This window comes from Zonotrichia albicollis, chromosome 6, assembly GCF_047830755.1.
Source record: "Zonotrichia albicollis isolate bZonAlb1 chromosome 6, bZonAlb1.hap1, whole genome shotgun sequence".
Taxonomy (NCBI): domain Eukaryota; kingdom Metazoa; phylum Chordata; class Aves; order Passeriformes; family Passerellidae; genus Zonotrichia; species Zonotrichia albicollis.
The window spans coordinates 25,288,513-25,314,284 of record NC_133824.1 but is presented as its reverse complement, the minus strand read 5'-3'; the positions used below and the strand labels follow the sequence as shown (position 1 = coordinate 25,314,284).

Genomic DNA, 25,772 nt, shown 5'->3' with positions numbered 1-25,772 from the left:
AATCTTTGTTTCCCTGGAGATTTTTGAACAAATGTCTCAACTGTTAAATCATTGGAGAACCAGAAGGAATCACTTGTAGGCCCTCTGACTTTGCCTGTTTGCTTTTTGCTGCTTGGCTGCACTATTTTTACCTAAAGAGAGAAATGTTTATTCAAGACATTTTCTTGATTAGTTTTGTTTTCAAAAAAGAAGTGAGACTTTTTCTATTTCTTTATAACAATGTTATCCAGAGGTGTTTGTTCTGAAATACTTTAATATTCTTTTTAGCTTCTACAGTAGGATTCTTAAATTTATAGACAGTTTTAAAATTTATTTTGATTGATAAACCAGTTTTAGACATGTACCACATCCTCAAAAATTTCCAAAATAGGAACCTTTCTTGCAACAGCCAATCAGGTATGACAAAAGCAGAGAGAAGGTCCAGACAGCAGACACCATCTGTGAAGTCTGCTTTTATCTGTTAGCTAGAATTCTTAGAACCTCTTCAAGTTTCCTGAGAACTCTTAAGACCAGAAGTTGATCCAGGACTGACACCTGATCTTTACTGAGCACACAGTGATTCAAGGAATCTACATGTCTAGGATTCCTGCCAAGATCTGTGATTCTGCATAGTCCCCAAGTACTCCTCTTGCTGAGGAAGCTAGTCTTAGAGGAATTCTAAAAATAGCAGGAAAATAGACTTCTTTTCCTCTAGACATTGTGATTACATATCTCTTCACATTCATTTAGAAGCTCTTTGCCAATCAAAAAAAATTTAATGGTTTCTTATTCTCTCTCAAACTTTGAAAAAATGCTAAAATAATTTTTATATGTAGTATATAATTATTCCATATTTAGTAACAGTTAATATATTTTTAAATATAATTCACCCATATAGAAAGTATACTATACATTATTTGTATATGGATGTGCTTGCCTTCAGTTTGAAATCTGTAAATAAATCAGATTAGGATTTACAAAGTTGCAAAAGAAATTATTACTACAAGGTACTTCAGATAAGGATGCTATATAGTTTTTCTAGTGTACTGATATTAGTTTGTGTTTATGAATGAGTTAATATAAAAATAATTTCTAAAATAAAAGGAAAACAAATTGCCAAAAATTTTGACAAAGTATAACTATGTTGTTAGAGATTTCATCTTTCAATACTTTTCCTTATGCAACTGAAATAAGGTGCTTCTCTTCATTGCTTTTTCTTTTACTTACAAGACATTGTACTTCACTAAAAAGAAGCTCATCTTCTTGCCTTCTTTAAAAAAAATTCTTGCAGACTGCTATGCTATTTGTTAGCAAGCCAAGCATAGTATTTTTGTGCAATGGTTGTTTGCTTTACCACTGGTTCCAAAGTTAAATCTAAGATCTTTCATAATTTGATACTCAGAGAGTATATGCAACAGGAGTTGAAGGAATTGTAAAATTTTTGCTTTCCATATACATATTTTACAATCACCTCTATTCTCGTTGCTTTACATTTAAAGAAAATCCAAACTGGATTGTTGCATTGTTAACAATAATTCAATTCAAGGGAAAAAAGACTAAAAAATATTTCAATGTATGTTCTATGGTTGACATGGATAGGCAACCATCAAGCCTTGTTTGGCAGTGTACATCAGAAAAGAAGGATCAGAACCACAGTGAACAGCAAAAGAGCTCAACATCTCCTTAAGGGAAATTTTATACTTGTTTTCTCTTCAGATTTTGTATCTTTCTGCAACAACAAAAACAACATCAACAATCTCTTAGTCTTTCTGTATAGATTTTTGTATTTGCAGGAACAATGGAAAATATTCTGAGAAATATTTCATTGCATGAGCATTTATTCATTTGGACAGGTTGGAACCAAGTTCCCATGTAACTATTCCTTATTCTATGCTCGTTCTGCCAACTCAGGATACACTCTCTGATCATCCACTGATACATCCTCTTGTCATCCCATTTTTCTCTCATTTCCTTTTGTAAAGGAAAATTAAAGTATATTTTTCTTAAGGGAGAATGCAGAACTATGCAGGATTTCAGCTCAGGTTCACTTCTTTTTCAGCTCTGGAAACATTTTTCCAGAGAATGTTTGGATTGATCTGTCTTTTCCCCATTGCATCACACTAGAGTCTTACTCATTCTCTTATTCAACAGCGCACTCTTTCTTTAGGTCTTTATCAACTTATTATTTCTTAGTTTATAGAATTAATTCCTTTTTTTTGTGTATGTATTCAGGACCTTCCATTTTTTGCTGTTGACTTTACACCATTTTGGTTACTCCAGTCCCAGAAGTCATCCCTTACTCTGCGTTTGTGGTGGCTCAGAATCTTGCGCCAGGCTCTTTCTGCCAGCAGCACAGATGAGACACTGGACTTCAACCGTCCCTAAGGAGCTGCTTTTGGAAATTCCCTTGTACTGTCCACTACTCCTCCCTCCTCTTTTAAGTAGTTGGTTTTTCATCTAACTTAGACAGCTAAACCTAAAGGTATAAACTCTACTCCATTTGTCTGGAACATGTAATACAGAGTTTTCCATCTGAGCTAATAAGTGCACTTATATTCAATTCTATACTGAGTTCTAATGAGATATTATCTACTTTATTTGCAGAGAAAATAATTTCAAGGAAAGGTTCTGTATTAAATATAGTCTATTGTACCTTTGGTGAGGACATATTTTATTTTATTCTGTCTTTTTTCATCACATGTATTTACATAATATTCCTTTCAGAATTTGTATCTTTGGTTATGACTGAAACTGAGTAAAATATTTGTCAATAAAACACAGATGCTATATTATCTAGTCCTATACATATGATTACCTATCACAAAAATTTACAAATTACTGGAGTTTCTTCTGCAGCTGTAAGTAACTTCTGCCTGTGAATGGATAGTCTCTTCCCTCAAATTCTGATTTTGTTAAATAAAGTCCAAGACTAGGTAGGGATGAAGTAACTTCCCAAACAGCAAATTCTATGGGGTAATCTGTCATCTCAATCCGCTTTTGGCATGCTGTGTGCTGTCACAAGCCCTTTGAGTAAGATGGGAGAGAGGGAGAGTCCCAAGAGATGAGCAGAGGCCCTAAGGTGCTGTTTGCTACAACCCAAGCATTAGCCTTCAAAACTGAGCTATAATGCAATGTAGTCAATGATCACTTCAATGTCTCCTGGGGTTTCAGTTAAAAGTAGAATTTGGGTCCCTTTCCTGCTCCACAGAACCCTCCAAAACAAAGCCAAGTGTCTCCACCTGCCCACAGTAGTAGCTGTGTTTCAGTAGTGAGCAATGTACAAACTCTTGAGAGCAATACAATACTATGCTGAATAAAGGTCACAATTGATCATAGAGGACCTATGGCTTTACACATGATATAAATGTCACATAGCAGCAGTCAAAGTTTACATGGAAAACAATGAGACTAGATATACATTCCAATTTGTTGAACTTAAATGTGTGTCTGGTTGTAGAAAATGCCTGGATTCTGCCAGAATTTAACTCCTTATTTTTGATCTCCATAGGGGAATATAAAACAGTGATGATTTTTTTTCCAATGCTGAGGTTGTTAGATCCTAAATTTCCAGCTGCCTGTACTGACACCTTTTCAAGGACTCTATGGGAACAATTGAATCGTTTCTTTCAGCAGAAAAACTGACTCCATTAGATTGCAGTGGCCCAGAGGACCAAGGGCAGCTGTTAAAATGCAATCACTGTTGAGTTCATATAAATTGTTATAAAAGTTCTTTCACTGTTTCTCTATTTAAACTTGCTAAACTACATCCAGTAAATGCATCCGACCTCTCCTTCAGATGCTTGCTCCTACTAGGGTTATGAAAGAGGGTCTCTCTGTAGCAGTCTTTGTGTTAGTCTTTTATCCTTGGTAATGTTCCAACAGCTCTGAAAATGGCAATTATTAATTCACTGTGAAAAAAGCACCACTTCTTTCTTGATATTCTGATTCATTTTATTCCAGTTTCTAACCTGCTGTTTCTGGCAAAAGCCTTTTTGATAAAGTGAAGGCTGAGTCCTTTTGAGGCAGACTTTGACAAAATTAGGTGTCATATGTGACAAGTTTCAGTTCATGTTTGTTTAAGCCAGGGGGTAGACCACAACGACTCCATTTGGTAGCTCAGGTTTACATGGACAGAAGGGTATTTAGCTGCTTGACTCTTCTCTGGAGACCAATCACCGCTGGGAGCTTGGCACCTCGTACCTCCACTGAGCAGGCCAAGGCACACACAGGCACTGCGCTCATCTGACTGAAATCACAAAACAGGGCTGGTGAGTGCTTAACAAGTTCCTGAGAAATGCAGGCTATTACCCCAAACTGAGTTTGTTCCCCTATCAGGCTCTCTCCGAGCTGTAGAAATGCAGTTACAGCCTGACCGTATGGATGGGCTGCAAAACTGTAGGATGAGCTGTGAATTGAGGCAACTACCTAAGGAAAAGGTTTTCTTTGTCAAGGCTTATTCTTGGTTAAACTTGAATTATCTTATGTATGGCTTGCTGAGGAGGTAAGATACCTGGAATTGCCTGGTACTAACATGAGGCTAAGAAACATGGCTGGATGACTGCTAGAAAGCTGCTGACACAGAGTAGCTTGTTCATATACTCAGAAATTCAGTTGCTATCTGTTCATTTGGATTTTGACTGAAATAAACATAAAATTATTTTCACAGGAACTAATGGGCTACCTTCAAGTAATAGTTCAATGATGATGAAAAAGATCCATTAGGCACCAACTTGGACTTGGGAAATCCTACTTGCAGCGCTCTCTAACACCTGCAGTGATCTGTGGCAGTCATTTTCTCAGATCCTTGGATGTACACTCATCACTGATTTTGGGGGTGTAACTAATTGTCTTTCAAGAATCTGACCAGCATGTCTCTATGCCCAATGCCAGCTGTGTTGTGAGTAAAATCTTATGTTACAGTAGTCCTGAAGGACCAATAAGGTGCTGTGTTGCTGAGGGCACTGTGAATAGCTAAGACAGATAACCAAGCCAGAGTATTGCCCAACTGAGGAGTATTTAATGGGAAAGTTTCTTTGTAGTTTAGAAACCCCCAGAGTGAATCCAAGTGGTTAAAGCAATTCTGAAATACTTCGTTTCCTTCCTTTTATTCTCTCAGAATTCAAGTGCTTGTGTTATTTGTATTTTTGATTGAGTGAATTCTGAGACTCTACCTGTTTCATGACAGCCTGATTGTATTAAAATGTGGTGGTGAATTCTGTGTGCCTCTGCTCAGGCTCAGAAAGACTGCTCCATTGTAGCCTTCTAAGCACAGGCTGTAATATCTTTATGGTATATCACAGGATTTCTGTTTGCTTGGAGGTAAAGGAAGACTTTTGTATTTCTGTCCTGAGGTTTAATGATAATCCCAGTGAGGCAAAGAGCATTCCTGTACATAACTTAGTTCAAAAACAATTGCATATCAGTCCTTCTGACACCTGTGGGGATTGAGTTATCAGATCAAAGCTCAGAACAGATTTCATTCTTTGTGCTTGCTTCACTCAGTCAGAAATAATTTGTAGAAAACCTTTAGGGTGCCTTAAGTGGAGCCCAACTGCATTGGTTGGAAAGATATGCATGCTTTTGTGAGCATACTTGTGCAGATTTCAAAGTGCAAGGTATTCAGACCAGGGTTTTCCTGGAGGAATACCAGTGAACTACGTGGGTGTACTCATTCCTGTATACCCGGAGAGACAGCTATGGGCTGTGAGCACAGTTAAACCAGAAAAAAAATCTCAATATTGTGAGTGGAAAACAAAAGGGAAAAAATGGGAATCTAGCATGAAGACTATTAGTGCTGCATTTAGCGGGTAACCAGGAGGGCACAGAGCAGGACAGGGCATTTCCTTTCCTCTCTACTGATCTTGATCATTAAACAGTGAACATTCTCAGAAGAGAGAGGAGAGGGCTGGTACCAGCGTGTGGGACAGTCTGTTTATTCCAGTAATAGAAATCCACAGCCAGGTGAGGAGATTCCAGGATTTCCTCCTTTGTTGAAGCCCGGCAGTACACCTAGAAGAGCTGGCAACATAAAGAAACAAACAGCAGACACCACTCATTTCATCCAGCCATGTGCCCAGCTGCCAGGGACTGAAGGGAGCTATTATATCAGTTTTATTAAAGGAGGGAAGTCTTCTGCAAAACTCATCAGTTTTTGAGATTTGGGGGTTGAGAGGCGAGAGGTACTATGTAAAGGATGGGGAATCAATTTGTTATTGTGTAGCTATTTTTTACTTATGAAAGGTATGATTTACAATGATAACTATGTACCCAGAGCTTGGAGTGAGTGATTAAAAGACTCTTTAAAAGGAAATAATTACATTTTCCCCTTTTCCAATAGAAACTTTGTCCAATAAAGTAAAATTATGGTTGTGATATGAAAGCATTGTTTATAAAAAATTCTGAGTCACAACACAGGAAAACTAAAAGAGGAGTCTGAGTAGTACAAAATTTTAAAAAATTGTATTTTTCACTCAAGAGGACTTCCTCAAATATGAGAATGTTTAAATTATTACTCCAGCATATTTGATGTACATGACATTCACTTCAGAAATTTCAGATTTCCTTAGCAAATAGAAACTTAATGTAAACAAAGCAGTGAGATCATAAGCAATAATGACTAGAAATAGCATTCTAGATATTTTAACAGTGACATTCCAGAGATGTTTACCTTTGTGAAGATAAGAAGAACATATACAGAAAATGAATGAACAACAATCTGCATTCCATCATTAAAATGAACTTTACAGATGACTTGCTTTTGGACTCTGAGGCAAGTTCTTTTTATTTAGAGCACAGTCTGCAGAACCAGAAAATAAGGACAAAACCAGCCTGTTTGCAACCTCTCAGGGGCCAAATACCACACAGAAAGTGTTTTGTGTTTTTGTATTTATTTTTAAATGCTTAGTTTAGTTATTAGGACACCAGTTCTTTGTTCTCCTTCTGGAGTATTTCACATCAGCTCTGTGGTTTAAAGTGATACTGAAAATGTCTGTAACTTCATTACACTTACAGAAAATTAATGCCAAAAGCTTTTTGCATATATATACCATGTTTCTTTTATACTCCTGCATGATAAATAGGATGCAAGACACTTTTGAAGCATCTGCATTATCATTCTCAGATGCCACTTTCATCCACCTCATCCATCTCTGCAACTTTTACACATCTGGGCTGTCATTCACAGGGCAAGCTAACCTGATTTCCCTTGGCATCAAGGCCACTTTTATTACATTTGCCGAGAATAGAGTGTAACACAGCTCTAAAATTTTATCGATAACTGTTTCAAGGAGTCCAGACCTTGGGAGAGTTCCATCCACAGGATCTCAGTCTGGTCAATGCTCTTTTCCAGTGTCAGGGAAAGTCAAAGCCAACAAAAGCAATGTGTGAATGAGGAAGTGAGCATTATCAGACTCTCAGAGCTCCAGCCATATTCTAGATGAGATATAAAACTGATATAATGAGATATAATGACCTCACCAGTGGTCATTAGGCAAGCATCTACACTGTGCTGGACAGCAGCTGTCAGTGAGGCATAGATCAAAAATTGTTTGTCCATGTACAGTACCAACCACCCTGCCTGAGTGACCCTGGAGCTGACTTGATCATAATTCTGAAGATTTTCCTCAGGGAAATGGAAAATGCACTCAGTGAACATGATCCAAAAAACTACCCTCACAGTACAGGTGAAGCCCAGCAGCCTCAGCAATGTCTTTTTGTTGAACCAGGAGGCAGCAGGGAACACCTTGAGACCTTCTTAAAAGGAATCCTGTTCCAAGCAGCCAGCATCCACAGAGAATCTGAATTCAGCTTGAGTTTAAGCAATCAGTGTCTTGTGTGTCTTGTTAACAGTCACAGATACAAACTGGTTTGCTCTTTGGTTTAACAGCTAAAGAGTTACATTTAACTTAGAGCATTAAAACCCCTACTTTTTACCATGCAGAAGAAACCAATTTAGAAAAATCCAGAACAGTGCCTTGTCATCTAGCCAAAAGCAAGGAGAGATAAAGACAGAGCTTCAGCAACTTTCTGTATTACAGTTCAGCACAAAGTAGCAAAAAATTTAAAAAAGTGTTGACATGAAGATATGGAAAAAATTTAGTAGTGTTCTTTGAGAGTGTCCTGAAGACTTTTCTTTTCCTTCCTTCCTTCCTTCCTTCCTTCCTTCCTTCCTTCCTTCCTTCCTTCCTGCCTTCCTGCCTTCCTGCCTTCCTGCCTTCCTTCCTGCCTTCCTTCCTGCCTTCCTCCCTCCCTCCCTCTCTTTTCTCCTATTCAGGAAAGAGGGTATAAATTCTAACTTTTGCTTGTCAGTGAAAAAAGACTACAGTACATAAAAGTTCCCTGTGGAATTCAAAAGAGCCTGTCCTTAGGGAGCCATCTGTGTGCTCCCTTGCTTGGGCACACAGTGTGCCTACCAGCAGACTGTGCTCCTCAGTGGCTTTGGATTAATACTTTCACTAAAATAACATAATAATGCCTTAGGTATTAATGGGTGAATTTATACAACTTCAGTGAGTGAAAGAATGAAACTTGTCGTGTTTCTAAACAAAGCTGTTTCGCTGGAAGGAGCTGCCATGAGTGCACCCAGTGAGCAGGTTGCAGCTGGCAATGGACAAGCATTAGCTGGCCCCAAGTGTTCAACTTTTCTATGGTTGCTCTTTCTGAGATGGTGGAAACACAGACTACCATTAAGAATTCAAACCTCCTATAATAGACTTTCACTTTTTTTACCACATCTTCACAGACTCAGGAACAGTCTGCAACCACAAACAGATAACCATAGGGCTACATCTAGCAAAACTGTAAAAATAAGTCCTTAAAGCAATCTTGTACCCATTACCTAGGGATATGAGTGTGACATGGTTTGTAGAGAAGGCTAATGTATTTTAAAAGATCCATTCGTACTGTAAAGAAACCAAAACACTAAGAGCACACAAGCCTCACTTCTGATACAGAATTGAAGGTACACCCTTAAAATTAAGTACAAGCTGGTAATAACTGCCCTCAATTTAATTTAATTTAATTATGGGAGTATTTTTATTACTGGACAAATTAATCATAAAAATCTGGATATTATTTGAGACCAGAATGAGATAGGTCAGAAATAGGGAATTACCCAAGTTGCTACCTCTTGAGAGATTGATACAAAGAAAACTCACTGCTTGTGGAAATCTGAGAGTTTATATCATAATTGGTCTTCATGTACTTAGAATCTCCTTGACAATTTTTCTGCTGATTTTGTCTAAGTACATTTTCCTCCTGATAGAAAATCATGTGTTTTGTTCACTTAGAATGGTTAAATGGGAAGTGCTTTAAGCAATTAAGTTCTACATAGAATCTTCTGTGACGATATAAGTAGCTTAGGACAAAGTTAATAAACTTGATAGATCCACATCTTTTTGTTTTAATTTATTTTGCATTATGAATAGTATTTGCATGTTCTCACACTGGATCCAAATCAGATTCCTAATGCATTCAGGTCTGAGTTATGAATTAAGGTGAATTATTAAACATAGCATTATTAAAGTAGATCATAGTAAAGTGAGCCCTAGGACAAGGAAACTCGCTATGATTTATGTACTTTCTGGCTTAAGTTACTTTTTCTTTTCCAGATTATCATGTGAAAATTTTCTCTGACTGCTTTTTTTTTCTTCTGTGCAAGCTAAAACTTCACTTTTGCTTTTGAAGATTCTCACCATGGGACCATTTTGTGCTGTAATTTGGCAGAGATTCTTTCTGAGTAGGAGGTTTGGACTTGTTTTCAGGAAAACTGAGATATTTCTTTTTTTGCTTTTGTTAAATTTTGGTATTTTGCTAACCTTTTTGATGAGTACATAGGGACTTTCAAGAATAGCTTTTCTCATGGAAATGGAAAAATTTCTGTTCTCTGCCATACATGGGAATGGGAAGGAAGAAAATTACTGTCTCTGAAAAACAGAGAGTGAACAAATGGATTTATAGAACTGTCTGGAATTCATATCCCCAAAAAGTAGTTGACTTTACATTTATGATCTTCTCAGAAATTTCTTATTTTTCTAAACGATGCTCAGTCATTCCTAGAAAATAATAACATTTCCTAATCATTAAAAAATATGCTATATCACACCCGTGAATTAAAACTAAATTGGCGATAGCGTACGGTAATTCTGACATAATTTCATTACTATTTTAAATGCATACACTAACAAATCTCTCTGATGCAAGGAAGTAAATTTATGAAAAAATTTAGATGCATATGCCTAATGATTGGATGCTCTTCTCATTATTTAACGAGAGGCTAAGCTTTCAATTTCATTCCTTGACAATGGTATGCTAATATGGCCTTAGAGATTTCTTGTCTTTCAGTTGGTTCTCCTGAAAAAATGCCTGTTGAAGAATTTAGGAAAAATATTTTCTAAACTCTATAGGAATATCCCTATTTAAAGTAAAGTATATGAAAGACCAGTCCGTGGTGCAATAAGTGCATGAAGAGAAAAGTTGCGCACTTGAGTTGCACAACAGAATGAAAATATTACAGTTGGTGATGGGGTCAATAAAAGATAACCTTTGCTCATACACAAATTCCTTGTCCCAGTAATTGCACTCTGCTTAAACTTCTGCCACTGGGATCATGCGGAAACTCATTCCTCAAAAGCTCAGCAACCTATAGACCTTCTCTAAGACCTTGTGAAGGGTGATTTTTCTTTTGACAGCTTGATTTGCCTCAGATATGAGCAGAAATTATTCTCCTTCACTGCCCAAGATGTGCTAGATGGGATTTCAAATTCAGCTGACAACAATAGACTAACTTTCCAGGTATGCCTCTTATTTTGGACCTAAGAGCATTACTTTGCCATCATAATAAATATCATCATCCCTAGAAGAGTAGGGTACATCAAACTTTTCCTTTATTCACTTTCCAGATGACTCCTAGACTACTAACACTACTTCTGTTATTCTGTATGTTCTCTGATTGGTCCTGACTTCAGGTTCCTAGAGTTCACAAAAGACAATTTTAATTAGAATTTTTACATTGTTCAAATTAATATAAATTGAAATGTATTCAAATTACCTTCTAAAAATGCTTAAACTATCTGACTTCAATTCTAGAGGAACAGTAAAATACATTAATAGTACTAATTGGAACTGAGGAACTCCACTCTGAAGCACTGGAGCATCAATACCTTGATCTATATTTAAAATACACACCCTAAGCATCCCTAGCTTAAAGTAAATGTATTTTCTAATATAATTTGTAGATTTCCAGTAAAACTGTCCCAGAGAAGCTTTAACTTCAATATATTTAAGAAAAATTAATTTAAATCAAGGCATCAGGATTATTCCAACATTTCTGTAGAATATGTAAAGAAATCATTAATGTCCAGATAGATATATGAGGCAGTGATTACATTGCATTAACTGGATAGTGAGAAACAGAAGATTGGACTTTTCTTTCATTTACACTGTTAGAAATTTTCTATATGATGCAGAAGAAATAATGGCAAGATGACTTCAAGGAAAACGAACTGAATAATTTCTAACAGGCTAGCACCAAGTCTCCTAGAAAAAATAAGTTTTTGATGTTTAATTGAGGCTGAGATACGGAGGCAAAACTGTAATTCTGCAAATCCTAAAATAGTACAAGCTAACTTGAGTACTACATCTGAAAAAATACATTGCAAATGTATCGTTAATAATGAATTAAATTTAGACATCATCATGTTCAACCCTTAATGCTAAATATGTAAACTTTTATCTAGAATGGAGTGAACATTTTTAAAACATACAGATGACTGAGTTCTAAAATTACCTTTGTGCATTTATGCTTGGATTCATCCTTTATTGCTTATCTAAAGTATGTGCTATTGACTTTTTTCTAAATATGTTCAGAACTTGTTTCAAAGTCTTTGAGTTTGGTCTTGAAAGCTTAAAAGATTTGTGTAGCACCCAGCATTATCATCTGGGAGCACTGACTGCTGCCTGGTATCATTCAGATATCTGCTCTATCTGGGCACAGCAAAGCTTTCTACAGTCCCATCCTTCTTTTTTGTTCACTTGTGAGGAGATGTAGTAGCTGCCTTACGATAGTAGAGCTCCACTGAACAATCCTAGTGGTACTTAACTGTTTCCAGTCATATGACATCTTATTGGAAGGTGTCCCTAAATTTTTTCAATGTTATTACTTCTTGAAAAAAATTTAAATTATTTTATATATATATATATATTCACTGAGTATTTATATATATACAATATAATATATATAGTATATACAGTATCTAGTGTATATATATATATATACACACTATATAACATATATATATGTATATTCACTGAGTTACAAGAGCCCACATGTTTTACAAAATTATCCTTCAAGGCTGTTTGTACATTTTACACAAAATTTATTGCTTGGCATTTTTCAGCAGATACCTATTCCAGGCTTTTCTCTTTTCTGGAATTACTTCTTCATGTATGGTCATGAAAATAAGTTCTATTATGGAGCAATGAATTTCCACGCTGCAGACTTACAGGATGTGAGAGACGTTCTTACTTGTGAACTATGATGTATTTCAGGAATGTTGGCCACCAGCACAGAATGTGTTCACCTTGGAGCTGGAGGTTTTCTGCAGAACACATCAATAAAATGATATTTTAACAGCCCTCTGTTCCAGCACCCAGGTGTGCTGTACTTGCATCCTGTTTTGCGCACACCGGAATAGTTTCAAGTATCAGGGTTCTTTATTGAAATCATGGCCAATCATATTAAGATATAATTTCAGGTAATTATAAATGGAAATAATATTTATAAAGTCCCTGCCTGACTAAAGGTCGTGCTGCAGTACAAAATCCATGTTTTCTTACGAGATCAGTCAACTCCTTCAGTTTAATGAACTGTTTGTTGGCAGATTTGTAAAGTGATACTGGTTCTGCAGGTCCAAGTAGTTTTCTGCCAAGGAAATAATTCCACTGTTTCAGATTACAAGTGCTAAAATTCTTAACCAAAATGTTATTTGGGAATGCCAGCCTTATCAATTTTGCTGCATTCTGCTTGAAACGCATTTACTGTGCACGCTTCATCTTGAAGAAGAGAAGGCTCTGAGGACACCTTGTTGTGGCCTTTCAGCATTAAAGGATTCCTATAAGAAAGATGGACACAGATATTTTAGCTGGGCCTATTGGGTTAGGAGAAGGAGTAATGGTTCTAAACTAGAACTTATCTAGTCCAAATATACTGTCTTATACTTAGACTATATTTGGACTATATAAAAGGAAGACATTTTTACCATGAGGGTGTTAAAACACTGGAACATGTTTCCCAGAGAGGTGGTGGATGCCTCGTCCCTGGAATCATTCAAGGTCAGGTTGGATGGCTCTCTAAGCAACTTGATCTAAATGAAGGTGTCCTTGTTCATTGCAGGAAAGCTGGACTAGACAGCCTTTAAAGGTCTCTTCCAACCCAAACTATGCTGATTTTCTGAATCTATGATTATATGAAAGGTATCTGCTTGGCCAATAACAAATTGAGCTGGAAAACTTTATGAATCAGTATTTGATTTTGGACAACTGTTAAAATATTATTTTAGTGAGGCTAGTATTCTGAAGAAGTGTCGCTTGAACTGAAAACTGTTGTTCATGCTTAAACTTGAAGCAGATTGTGTTCCTGCAATACTGTGCCCTTGAGTTTAGCATCACAAGATAAAAAAAACAAACAGCAATTTTGGACCACTATGCCTCTCTCTGAGATTTTGAGTCATTGGCAGCCTAATTTTGTTTAGGAAAGGAAAAATCAAGAGTCTTGATGTGGTTTCTATTTTTTCTACTGAAATACAGAATTGAGTAAGGGGAAAGACTGAAAATTTCCAGTAAGATAGGGTCTAATTAACCATCATTCCATAACTAAGACGAAAGCAATGCCAGAGAATGGTAGCTCTGACGTGCATGTCATTGTCAAACACTGTTTTAGGATTCATGGCCGAAAATTCCTGAGTGACAAGTGTGGCCAGACATCACATGCACAAACATGTTCACCAGGCAGAGAGCGACACCTCCCTGCTCAGCAGAAGCATCAGGACCAGAGGAAGTGAGTCACAACTCACTTTCCAAGGATCAGTATGAAACACAAGGGCCAGAAAGTGAGGCTGACAGCTGCAGCTATTAATGTCAAGGGCCCAGAAAAATCTTCTGTTTCCCAGGATGGCACACTGCTTGCGCTCTTTCTGCTTCTGATGACTCACATCTTTGTCTTCTGATGCTTACAGATTATTTGGTAGAGCCTAGACACAAACCACATGTTTCAAAGCAGCTGGAAAAGTGAAGATCTCCTAGATTTGATGCTGATGCTTACAATTGCTTGGTAAGGAGAACCAAGTTAGCCAAGGATACACCTAATCACAGTCACAGAAGAAAATCCCATCCTGTGTCAAAACCACAGCATACCAAAGACTAAACAACCTTCCTGACAGTCTCCTTGCTACACAGTATTGTGTGAAATGTTGGACTTCAGTACCAGACAATCTTGAACCTTCTGTATTTTTTTACCTGCCAAGTAAGAATGAATGAATGAATTTGAGCTTTTTGTGTCTTAAGTAAATGGTTCGAAAATATTTAGATTTATTCTTGCTGAAATTTTTGTTATTTAACCTTTTCATTTTAACTTGTAGATTTGTAATATTTTGAGTGGAAGAAATTATAAATATGAGATATTTGGTCCTGAATAAATGAATGTTTTACACTGAAAGTAGGAGATTTTTCCTTCTTTGATTTAGTTATGACACTGATTTCCTGCAATAAGCGAACAAATTGATCTGCTCACAGTAAAGTGGGATATGCTGGCAGTGTAACAAGTCAGTGCTAGCATAAAATGCTCACATTAGTTGTGGAGACAGCTGAAAGCAGAGCTGGTGAGACCGAACGGAGAGAACCATGAGAGTGACTGCCAGCCACATCTTTAAGAAATTTTTCTTGAATTGTTGTGATCAGATTTTTTCTTCCACAGATGACTTCTTCCAACTTTATCTAACATTAGGTGAATATTTTAGAAATGAAGCCTTCTGAAATACAAACCCCAAACCAAAGCAATCAACCACACAAAACAAGCCAACAAACCAACCAACCAAAAACCATAAAAACCCCCCATGTGGTTTTAAATTCTTATATTTGTAAAGAGTATAGAATGGCTATAACTGATACATCAGTAATTCCCTGAGCTGGTCACATGCTGCAGTTCTCAGGACATGTGCCAATGGATATTTTTTCATCTATTTAGCTGTGACCTAATATTCCCATAACTTTGTTATCCTTACTAGTCTTTTTAAACAGCATTCCCAAATACATTTATTTGGAAAATCCACGCTCTTTACAGCAATATTAAAACTCTAAATCCAGATGATTGCTCTAGATTTCTGTTTTGCTTCATCAGCCCCGGTAGTTTGTTGACTGTAGCCAGCAGTTCTAATAATCAGGATTCATTCTGTAAATTATGCTTTAGTTAAAACTTTCAAGTGCTTCCATTAACACTGTATCTATCTCAGGAAATATTTTTTTAATACAAATATCTGGGATTTTTTGGGTTTGGATTTTTTTTCAAATTAATAAGTCCATTCATTTGGAATTCACTTTGAAGTCTTCATATTTCCTTTGATTACAGCAACCCATAACAATGTCTTTAGTTAAAGACATAAAAGCTAGAATCTTAGTGCCATCATAGCACTGATAAGTGGGTGAGGGCAGCCCCAGAGGTCCAGTTAGTGCAGGGAAGGTGTACTGATGTTCTCCACTGGCATCACTTGCTTTAACAGATTATGGTAAAAAAGGAATGAAAAGTCTAAAGAATCAGACAATTCTATAAGTGTCCAATGAAGAAAGAACACCTGGTTTTTGGACAATTAGTGACTAAGCTCTCCTCACTCTCCAAACTTGGAAAAGAAGCCCAGTTCAGGGGAATAATTTAGGATTTTTCCTAACCTTTTCCTTTCCCAGGACCTCTTAGGCACTCCGATATCTTTGCCACCCAAGTTTTCCATAAGGTTTTCTCATTGCCCAGTGTTTAATAACAGATCAAATGAGTAGAAAACCTGTGACTGCTCAGTTTGGAGAGGAGACAAATGAGAGAATCATCTGGAAAAGTTTCAAAGGATTATGAAAATAATGAAGATATGACAGACACGGTGACTGATATGTACAAAGCAGAGGCCTCTCAAAGGAAGAGTATGAGACTGGTTTCAAGTAAACAAAAAGAATAAAAAATACTTCTTTGCACTGTAAGCACTTAATTACTGGCACTGACACCACAGACTGCTGTGTGGATACAGAGAGAATGACTGGTTCTGCAAATGGCCGGTGAACATCTGGGATATGGGGAGGACTGACAGAGAGTTGATCCCTGCTTTATCTCCTCTGGATGTTGGGAGATTGCAAGGGAAATGCACCCCACAATATGGCATGGTCATACCCCTTCTGTACTTACTCTTTGAGCCATGAATGGGGGCAGACTTCTGTACTTTTTCCAACAGGGCACTTCTTGTGGGCTGATGCTTTGACTCCTCTCCTTAATTCTGTCCCACTACAATTAATCTGAAAACTTGAGGTCCATTGTCTGGATTTGAACTCATCAGTGAAGTCAAAAAGAGTGTGCACACTTGTAGCATTGAGTTGGCATGCACCTCAAAGGTCATCTGGTTTCAAATCATCTGTCACGAGTAGGGACACTTTCCACTAGGGCAGTTGAAGGTTATTATTATGTGATCATATGTCCACACTGAAACACTGTTTTGTGACCAGCTTTCACTGCTCTTAATTCTTCCCTAACTTCATGCAACAACTGCTAAAGTGACTTAAAATGACCTGCTGGAGCTGTGGTCTGGTAGCTACTTCAAATCTAACTCCATTCACATATCCATAATTATGTGTGACAAATGTTCATGACAGAGATCAGGTAATGGGTGTAGGAAAAAAGAACAAGAGATATTAAAGGAAGCCTTGTGAACTGCAGCAAAAGAAGAGCAAAATGAATTCTGTTCATGAAGAGCAGGGTCAAGCAAAATAAGAAGGATGATGAAGCAGGCAACTTCTACCTGAAACCATGGGAGATCTTTTCCTCCTAATAATTGTCTAAGTGCCTTTTCCCTATGCATTCTGCCTCTGTATAGTGGAAGTTTTGGTCTTTTCTGTTTTTTAACCTTAAATCTGTGGGAGGTAGGATTAGACAGTGGCCTTCATGTGTGGGCTTAACAGTCCTGAGATAGGAACAGGACCTATATCCAGTCCTTGTTCTCATTATGACAAGTGGCAAGTTAAAAAATGTACATCTTCTTACAATTATTTTACAATAAATTATGCTAGACTAAAATGAAAACTGATGAAACAGCTATTATCTCCATAAAGGAAAGTTGTTTTTATGGATTTCAGAAAAGAATAAGAAATCCATCTATTAGTTTCATGCAGAGTACAGTCTGTGTGGCACCCTTTTTTTTGGGGAAAAGAATCCCAACATCAACCAACACCAAGACACCCAAAGAAATGGGAAAAAAATAAAGTCTTTTAAAGTGTTGTATTTAATAGTTTTATCTTATTTAAAACCATTTTATTGACTTGCATTGATTAGACAGGGGAAAATTTGATGAGTTTGTTTTCTTAACTTGCTCAGATGGGTAAGTGAATGAATGAACCAGTAGCTGCTTGCTTTCTCAAACTGCCTTCCTAATGGGCCAAAGTGGGCTTGCTTTTGGCTGAGGGAAAATATTTGTACAAAGAATTAGTGGTCAGCCACTGCATGCAATACCAGGAGTCGGCCATCTGGATTTTACATCAGATGCCCAAAGAAAGAAGAGAAAAATTCTTTGTCCTACATAAATCTCCGGAGCAAGTTTCATCCAGATCCTCAGTTGGATGTTGCTTTGGATGCCACAGAAACCTTACCTTCAGTTGTTTGTTAGTGTTCCCTGCTTCTGGATTTGCAATGATCCTGACATTCTGTTCCTATGGTTAGGGTGTTTGTTTTCTCTTCATTTGTCAAAGTAATAATGTCAGGAAATTCTAACCTTCAGTGACCTACAGACATCTTTAAATCTTTCTTGTCAAGCCATACACAGTCTCAGAGAACAAAGAACCCTCTCTTCAGTCTCATGTCTTTGCCAAAATATTTCTATGTTTTCTGGGAGGGACCAGCAAGATATTCAAGGAGAAACTGCCAGGTAAGACAAGCTGTCACTAAACACAGATCTCACTGATTCAATCAGGAGGGAGGATTTTTTTGTGTCAGGTAGAATTGCTGCTTTCAAATCAAAACTTTTATCATCATCAGGAGCTATTGTCCAATCCACTGAGAGATTAAATACTGAATGGGGACAGTCCACCAAATCAATTAATGCTGCTGGACTCTCTGGCCATCATTCCGCAGGCACTGATGGGCCACATGGTAAAATGAAGTTAAAGCACTATAACAGAGGTTCCTTACTAGGATGACAACACAAGAGTATTTTTTTCTAATAATATTACCAGAAATAGCTGAGTTGTTATTTTTATCTTTTTTAAAATACCTCTAAAATTATGCTAAAACCACATGACTTGCAGACATGAACCTTAAAGACTAATTGCTATCTTTTTCCAAATGCAGTTTACTGAAATTACCAGTATAACTAGGGAGCACACGGAGTGCCTATTCCTTGAGCGGATGTGCACTCTTTTTACAAAATTACTAATTTATTTCTCTTTTCCTTTTCAGAGATAAAATGCTACATAAGGCAGATAAACAATGTTTAGGAGCTAAATTTTGCGTAAGACTTTGCATTGCTGAAGCAGAGAACAGACAATCCTATGGAGTTTGGACATCTGTCTGCAAATGTAATTTCACACCTTAAGATCAAGCTGTACCTCAAAATTTTATGTCTATAGATATATGCGTTTACATATTTATTATTACAGTTTTGATTTCCAAACTGATAATCTCCCTGGAAAGTTAATTGGTGACATTCTTGCAGCCCTGCATTCTTGCAGCCCTCAGATGATCTAAAAATTTAATGGATTTTGCACTGCTCTCATGTATAACCAGCCACAGAATAGAAGAGATAGAAGACTGCACTTTTTAAGCTCTCTAGTAAAAACATCAGAGCTTAGAATAATCACAAACAGGAAGTGAATAATTTGTGTTCTTGTGCATGGCTTGAAACCTGGCTGCTTTTCTGGAGCAGGTAAACAGCTATAAAAGAAAAAAGCATCACTTTCCAAGGACCCAGGTTAAAGGGTTTTTTTTTGCATAAAAATAGTAATTTTCATATTATACATGTAGTACTTCTTTGGCACAGCGCATAATGTCTTCCTTGAAAAGGCCATCGGTCTGAATATCTATTACAAATCTCTTTCCTGATTGATTTACACAATTAGTTTTCTTTTGTTTAGATGAGCACCTTGGGTACATGGGTGCATTTTCAGTGTTTATAATGTAGTTCAGGGCTGGCACAACTGAGTTTTCCACAATTACTTCATGGTGCAGTTTATTTAATGAATGTACTCTGTAAGTTAATCCTAAAATGGAAAATGCAATTGGTCTTTAGAAAGGGATCATATGCTGCCATTGAAGTAAGACAAAATGGTTTTTATGCCAGCTTTGTACTGTAAATTTATCACATCTCAGTTAACTGTGATTTCTTCACCATTCTGTTTCCATCTATGAATTGCAGGGTAATCCACTTTTCACACATGAAGAGCAGAATTACATTAATTTAATCATCCAGTTCTATACATATGAAATGTCATTTGATCCCTTTTGTAATGGTGCTTCCAATAGTTCCCAGCAGCAGGTAGTCAGTGAAAGATAAGAAATAGCAAGGTTGTGTAGCACATTGCTTTACACGGTGATTTCTCAGAAAGATCAAACATGCCAGATGTTGAACTAATATGCATTGAAGTATTTCTTTTTTGAGAACACTTAAAAGACTAGGCTGCAGAAATAATTTACATTTCCTGTTATCTAATTTGCAATGTATAAAGCAATGCTAGAAGCTCACTTTGAGCTGAACACCCAGAAGCAAAACTTTATTGCAGTTATGTTTTCAGGTCAACTGAGGATGAAAGAGTAAGGAAAGCGTGCTCCTAGAAATAATGTTCAATACTGGGCAGGTCCCATCTTGCATCGTTCTGCCCTCAACATAGCTTAGAAGCAGTTGAGGCAAGTGAGACAGCAGAGGATTGCCTGGTTTTTTCCTTATAATTACAGCAATGTGGTTTGCTACTCTGCGACAGGAATATATTGTCCTGTCAGACTTTCTCCGCTGCTCAGACATTTTGTGGAAGGCTGATTCCTTTGCCAAGAGCACTGAGCTATGAAAACATGACAACAAAACATATGACACGTTGATTTTGGAACTTACTGTGTATGATAATCACATATCTTGTTCTACATGCATTATCTTGTTCTGTGTTCATGTCAGTGAAGTAGACCATGTCAGTTGCTGTAGGTGCAGTGACGCTTTGGAATTACTGCTGCCTAGCTACATAAATTTTGTCAGGTATGCATTTCCCTGAATCCTGTCCCTATGGGCCTCATGTAGCTGTTGACTCTATGGTTGCTTGACAATAACCATGATTGAAAATCATATGCAAAGAAACACACATTTAGTGGGTGAGAATACATGGAATTTTTCCACCATGACATGGCTATTTCAGAAAAACTGCAGCGTGAGTTGAAGTGTTTATTTTCTATTTGTTTCTGGCTCCCATTCACTTGTATGCTCACAATGAACAAATTCCTCGTTCTGTGAAAACACTAATACATCCTTCTCCTCCCAAATCCTCCAAATCCAACATATTCCTGAAGAAATTGAAAAACATTTTTAAGGCCAAAGAGATGGGAATTTCAGGCTGCTGGAATTCAAACAGTCTAAAATACTACCAAAAAATGTCCCCAGTATTTCCAAATACTTAAAAGGAAATATTTGTCCATTACAACTCAGAGGATGTAGTTTTTTTCTTCTCATGTCCCCTCTAAGCTAGGTGCAGACAACATGGAGAAGGAAATGCATGTTGCAGAAGCTGAAGAAAGCAGAGACTGGAAAAGTTTTAGCAGCAAATTGATACCTAGGTAGTAGCTGGCCAAGAAGTCTGGACCTATGAATTACTGAATGAAACGTAAAAATGGAATGATGTTGGTCCTGGAGCCTAGAATTGACTGGACAAACACACCTGGGATGAGGGTAAGTTCAGTCAGGGAAGGAAGACAAACAAAGAGACAGGAGAAGAAATTGAAGACATGAAATACTAAAAAATAAAAGAAGAGAAAACAATAAAAGCAAATGGGATAAACTGAAATGTAGGGAAAGGAACCAAAGCTTGCCCAATTGATCCTCATTGAAATCTTGGAATTTCAATGGGAAGAAGTTGGAGAAAAAGAGGACAAAACAACTGAAGGTCAGATTTGAGTTGTGAGGGAAGATGTGCCATTTTTCATGCCTGTGCTGTGACACCGGCTCCCAGCTGCCACAGGCTCCCCATTTTACAGACGTTGGAGTAAAGATGGGGATCTAACTTAGATTTTCTCTCCTAAGCCACATGCCTAATTTATAGCCTTTTTAGTGTCTGCAGGAGCATCTAAGTCTCATCTGAGCCTTAGTGCTTGCACATAAACATTACTCAGCAACCTTTTGGCAACAGCAGGGATAGAAACCCATTCTCCAGGGAAACGTGCAACTCCCTTAGTCAAAAGAGCTTATTTTGTTAATTTCAACACTTCTGGCTCCTTTCCCAGTGTTTCTTCTTCTTGATAATAAATTATGCAGAGGGCTCTGCATATGAGGTGTTTCACTTGTGACACTTTAATTCACTTACTTCCTCTATCTCCTGCAAAAAATAAATCAGGAATTTCCTACAGGTAAAAGGTATGGGAATGGGGGGAAAGGGGGGCAAGAATTGTGTGATCTTGTAAGCAAAGTCTGAATCTTAAGAAATGGGACCAAATAAAAAATTCTTATTCATATTTTAATTTTTTTTAAATATGGGTTTAAAACTTTAATTAAGTGATCTTAACCTATGTTATGTGTACAAAAAGGCTAAGATTTGGTTAGAAGCCCCAAAAAGCTGATACAAACCTTACTGCATACTTCAAATTGAATCTAAATACTTATGTCCATTTATGTGTAGAATTGCACCTGTATTGTAAGAATGAGCAAAAGAACCATCACAACCAAGCAACTACCTCAATTATATAAAAATACTAGTGGCCCAAAATTTCCTTCAGCATTTTACTAGAGAGGATTATATCCTTAATTCTACAAATTACTCCTTCCCTGGTGAGGCTTATCTGGTGTTGACAGTGAAAAATGGCAAAATGCTAAATGTGAAAAGATATGATTGCATGTACCAATTTTCAGGTTAGATCTATATGCAATAAGGTAACTATTTATACAAAAATGTTCTCTGTGAACTCTGTAGTTTTAAATCTGTCTTTGCTCTTTTTTATGACATCCCTTTGACACTATTTATGTTCCTTTAAAATATTTTTATTGCCCGGATTTTTTTCTTTATAATGTGTTATCTTTTCCATTAAAAAAACATTAAACAAACATTCTGTTTATAATCTAGTTTGTAGTGCAACTTGGAAAATACAAGAAGGATATTTGTACTGTTTTTCACACATGTCCCATTCTCATTTTCTTGCAATGTACTGAAAATCTGTGTCAGAATCTGTGTCTTTGGCACACTTTCAGGAAAACCACATTAATATGTTCTGGTATGGAAAGATGCAATATATCTGTGACATGAATGAGGCAAACTCCTGAATATTTAAAGAGAAAGGAAATCAAAGTGACTTGTTCTGAGACATTGTCTAATTTTCTTGGTGCTTGAATTACCTGAACATATCACAGAGAGTTGCAAATATCCTGTCTATTTTCATTATTTTCAGTGTTCTACATGCCAGGAAATGGTCACCCAAGTTCTACCATGCAGACTATATTAACAACTTCTTAAATGCATCTTCTATTTGCAAAGGTTCTGAATGCACAGTGTGTTCTTAAGAGTTCAATTAAAGAGCTTGCCTGTAAATCAAGAACAAAACCAACACAAAAAGCACAACTGAGCTTCTGTGAAGGTATGCTGTTGCCAGCAATAAATGTGGAAAAAGCCATTAAAATGGTTATGGAGCCAAATAAAGGCTCAGGATTATTGGACTGTTTGCACTGGCTGCACATACAGTTTCAACAAAATCAATGCCTACATCAAACGTGCTACAATTAGCCTTCAAAGAGTGTTTGATTACAAAGTAGGTGAAAAACTGTAAATTTCAGTGCACTGCTATTAGTGTGGAAAAGTGAAGCTTGTATATCTTCTGCTTGAATTATGGCTAAATTTTCACTGTTAAAACCAGGTTTTAATTCCAAATTCACATATTTACATTTAGAGGTTATTTTCTGTAAACACTTGTTCAAACACTCTTACAGTGCTTTTTTTCCTTGTCAATAAAACACTTAGCTAAAATGTTGTGCAGAAATGGTCATACCTGATCAAGGGGAGAATACCCACCAAGCCTGCTTGTCCCAGCTACAGGAGGCATTGTGCTCTCAGGCTCTCATCCTGCTGAGGGACTTCAACCACCTTGAGATGTGCTGGGAAAGAAGCACAGTGAGCTTTGGGCAATTCAGGAGGCTCCTGGAATGCATAACTTCCCGGGTCAGGTAACAGACAGCCCTGCCAGAGGGGTGCAATCTGTTGGCCACAAACATAAGGGAGCTAATTGGGGATGCCAAGACTGGGGGCAGCCTGGGCTGCAATGATCACATGCTGGTGAGGTTCACAGTCCTGAGGAACATGGAACATTAGGCCCCTGAACTTTAGGAAAACAGACTTCCAGCTCTTCAAGGAGATAGCCAATAGGATCCCTTGGCAGACTGCTCTCAGTGACAAGGGGGTGTAACAGAGCTGGCAGATTTTTAAGGAAGTCTTTCCATAGATTGCAAGAGCTAACAACAGCCAGGAGCAAGAGATCAGACAAAGAAGGCAACAAACCAGCATAGCCAGCAGGGATCTGATGGTCAAACAGAAGTGCAAGATGCAAGTGCACAAGCAGTAGAAATGAGGACAAGTAACCCTGGAAGAGGAAAGAGATGAAGTTTGGCTGTGAAGGGATGAGGTGAGAAAGGCAAAGGTGAAGCTTGAACTGAACCTTGCAAGGGGTGCAACAAATAACAGGAAGGGCTTCTAAAGGTATGTTAACTGGAAAAAGAAGGTTAAAGAAGGTTTACCTTGATAAACAATAGATAAACAATGCTGGAAAGCTGGTCACAAAAGAAGAGGAGAAGGCTGAGATACACAAATTTTTTGCCTCGGTCTTCAATGATAACCTCTCTTCCCAAACCAGTTGAGAGGGTGGACAACCTGGTTTAGTGAAAAGTATCCCTGCCCATGGTAAGAGGGTTGGAACTGGACGATCTTTGAGGTCCCTTGCAACCCAATCCTGTATAAAAACCCATTTGATAATTATTTGATTAGGATATGTATGAAATAAGGAAACAAGACAACATATAAGGGATTCAACTGCCTAAATGAAGGTGTTCAGTGTCATTTAGGATGTGTTTTACCACACAAGATAACTACACAAGTCTGACATGGTGCTTAGGGTGACTCTGACATCCCTGCAGCAGAAAGAGAAAGTGCACAATGCCTAAAATAACAATGTTTGGGTAAGCAAATCTCATGCTGTCAGTTCTGTTGATGTGCAGCCCCTAGTGCTGGCACCTTAATTCTTGTCAAGATTTTCTAGGTTTCATCCTAGCCAAGAACTGAGGAACCAAAGAACAGTACTAACAGCTTTACAGGTCAGCGCAAGACACTTCTAAAAGCAGAATGGGAGAAAACAGAAAGGGTGCTTGCTTTAAACTCTAGACTATAAATCATCTGGAATGGCTACAGAAGGAGCTGTTCCCCTGCTTTCAATACTGAATGAGAGATGGTAGGTGGGACATGATACTTGACTACTGGTGAAATCCAGAAAGTGTAGTATGACCAAAAACACATATTAGGGAGGTCCTTTGTGTAGGAGCATTCAGAAGATTCTAAATGAGAAAAAAGACTGCATTTACAAAGGAAAAATAAAGGATACTTTCATGTTCTGCACAGAAAATTAGAACCTGAATGAGATGTTGTGCAATTTTTTCTTTTTAAGGTATTTTTGGGGATTTTTGAGGTACTGACTGGACTAAGGGTCCTGACAGAGATTTGAATCAAAGATGCTGCCTACAATTCTGGCAGATGCAGGCAGGCTGGTAGCATTCCCCTGTGGGAATGAGAGGATGGGGAAGCGTGCCAAATGCTGCTTAGCAAATCCCTTAACAGTGCACTCAGTGACAAATTCCTAAAGATGAAATGCAGTGACATTTGCAGCCCTTTCCTTTTGCAGCATTTTTATTGGACAGTTATAGTTGTGTAACTACCTTCAGCAGGGTTTTATGTGGCAGCCATGTCTAAAGTGTAATCTTTCATTTCTATGGTATTCAGCAAGACCTTTTGTAGCTTCAGTTGCACACTCAGCTCCGGTTTCTCCCAGACATAACAAGGAGGTAAAAAAACAACAAGAAAATAGATTATTTAAGACAAACCACAGTTCATTTACCTTAAAAGGTTTCTCTTCTCCAGAAGATAGTACATATAAGATAGAATGACATGGGTGCTGAGTCAATCTGATGGTTTTCCAGTTCAGCACAAGCTCTTACTGATGCAGTAACACCACTGCTGTGTAGAGTGATCTTTTGGTTGCCTCAAGAGTTTAAGACACCTGTCTCGTGCATTTTTCAGATCCTATTTGTAACAGAGGACTCTCCAGATCCAAAAAGCTA

At 37.5% G+C, this 25,772-nt stretch overlaps 1 long non-coding RNA gene across 2 annotated transcripts in view; it reads right to left on the bottom strand.

The window, feature by feature from the left end:
* Positions 1–2,641: 2,641 nt before the first annotated feature.
* LOC113459238 (uncharacterized) overlaps positions 2,642–25,772 on the bottom strand; it is a 189,283-nt gene continuing 166,152 nt past the window's right edge. The window contains exon 8 of one of the 2 annotated variants that reach the window (XR_012580800.1): positions 2,642–4,225. This is a non-coding gene — a long non-coding RNA (uncharacterized LOC113459238). Of the gene's footprint in view, positions 4,226–12,304; positions 12,576–25,772 lie in introns of those variants that run through there. The other variant, XR_012580801.1, reaches the window with a different exon arrangement.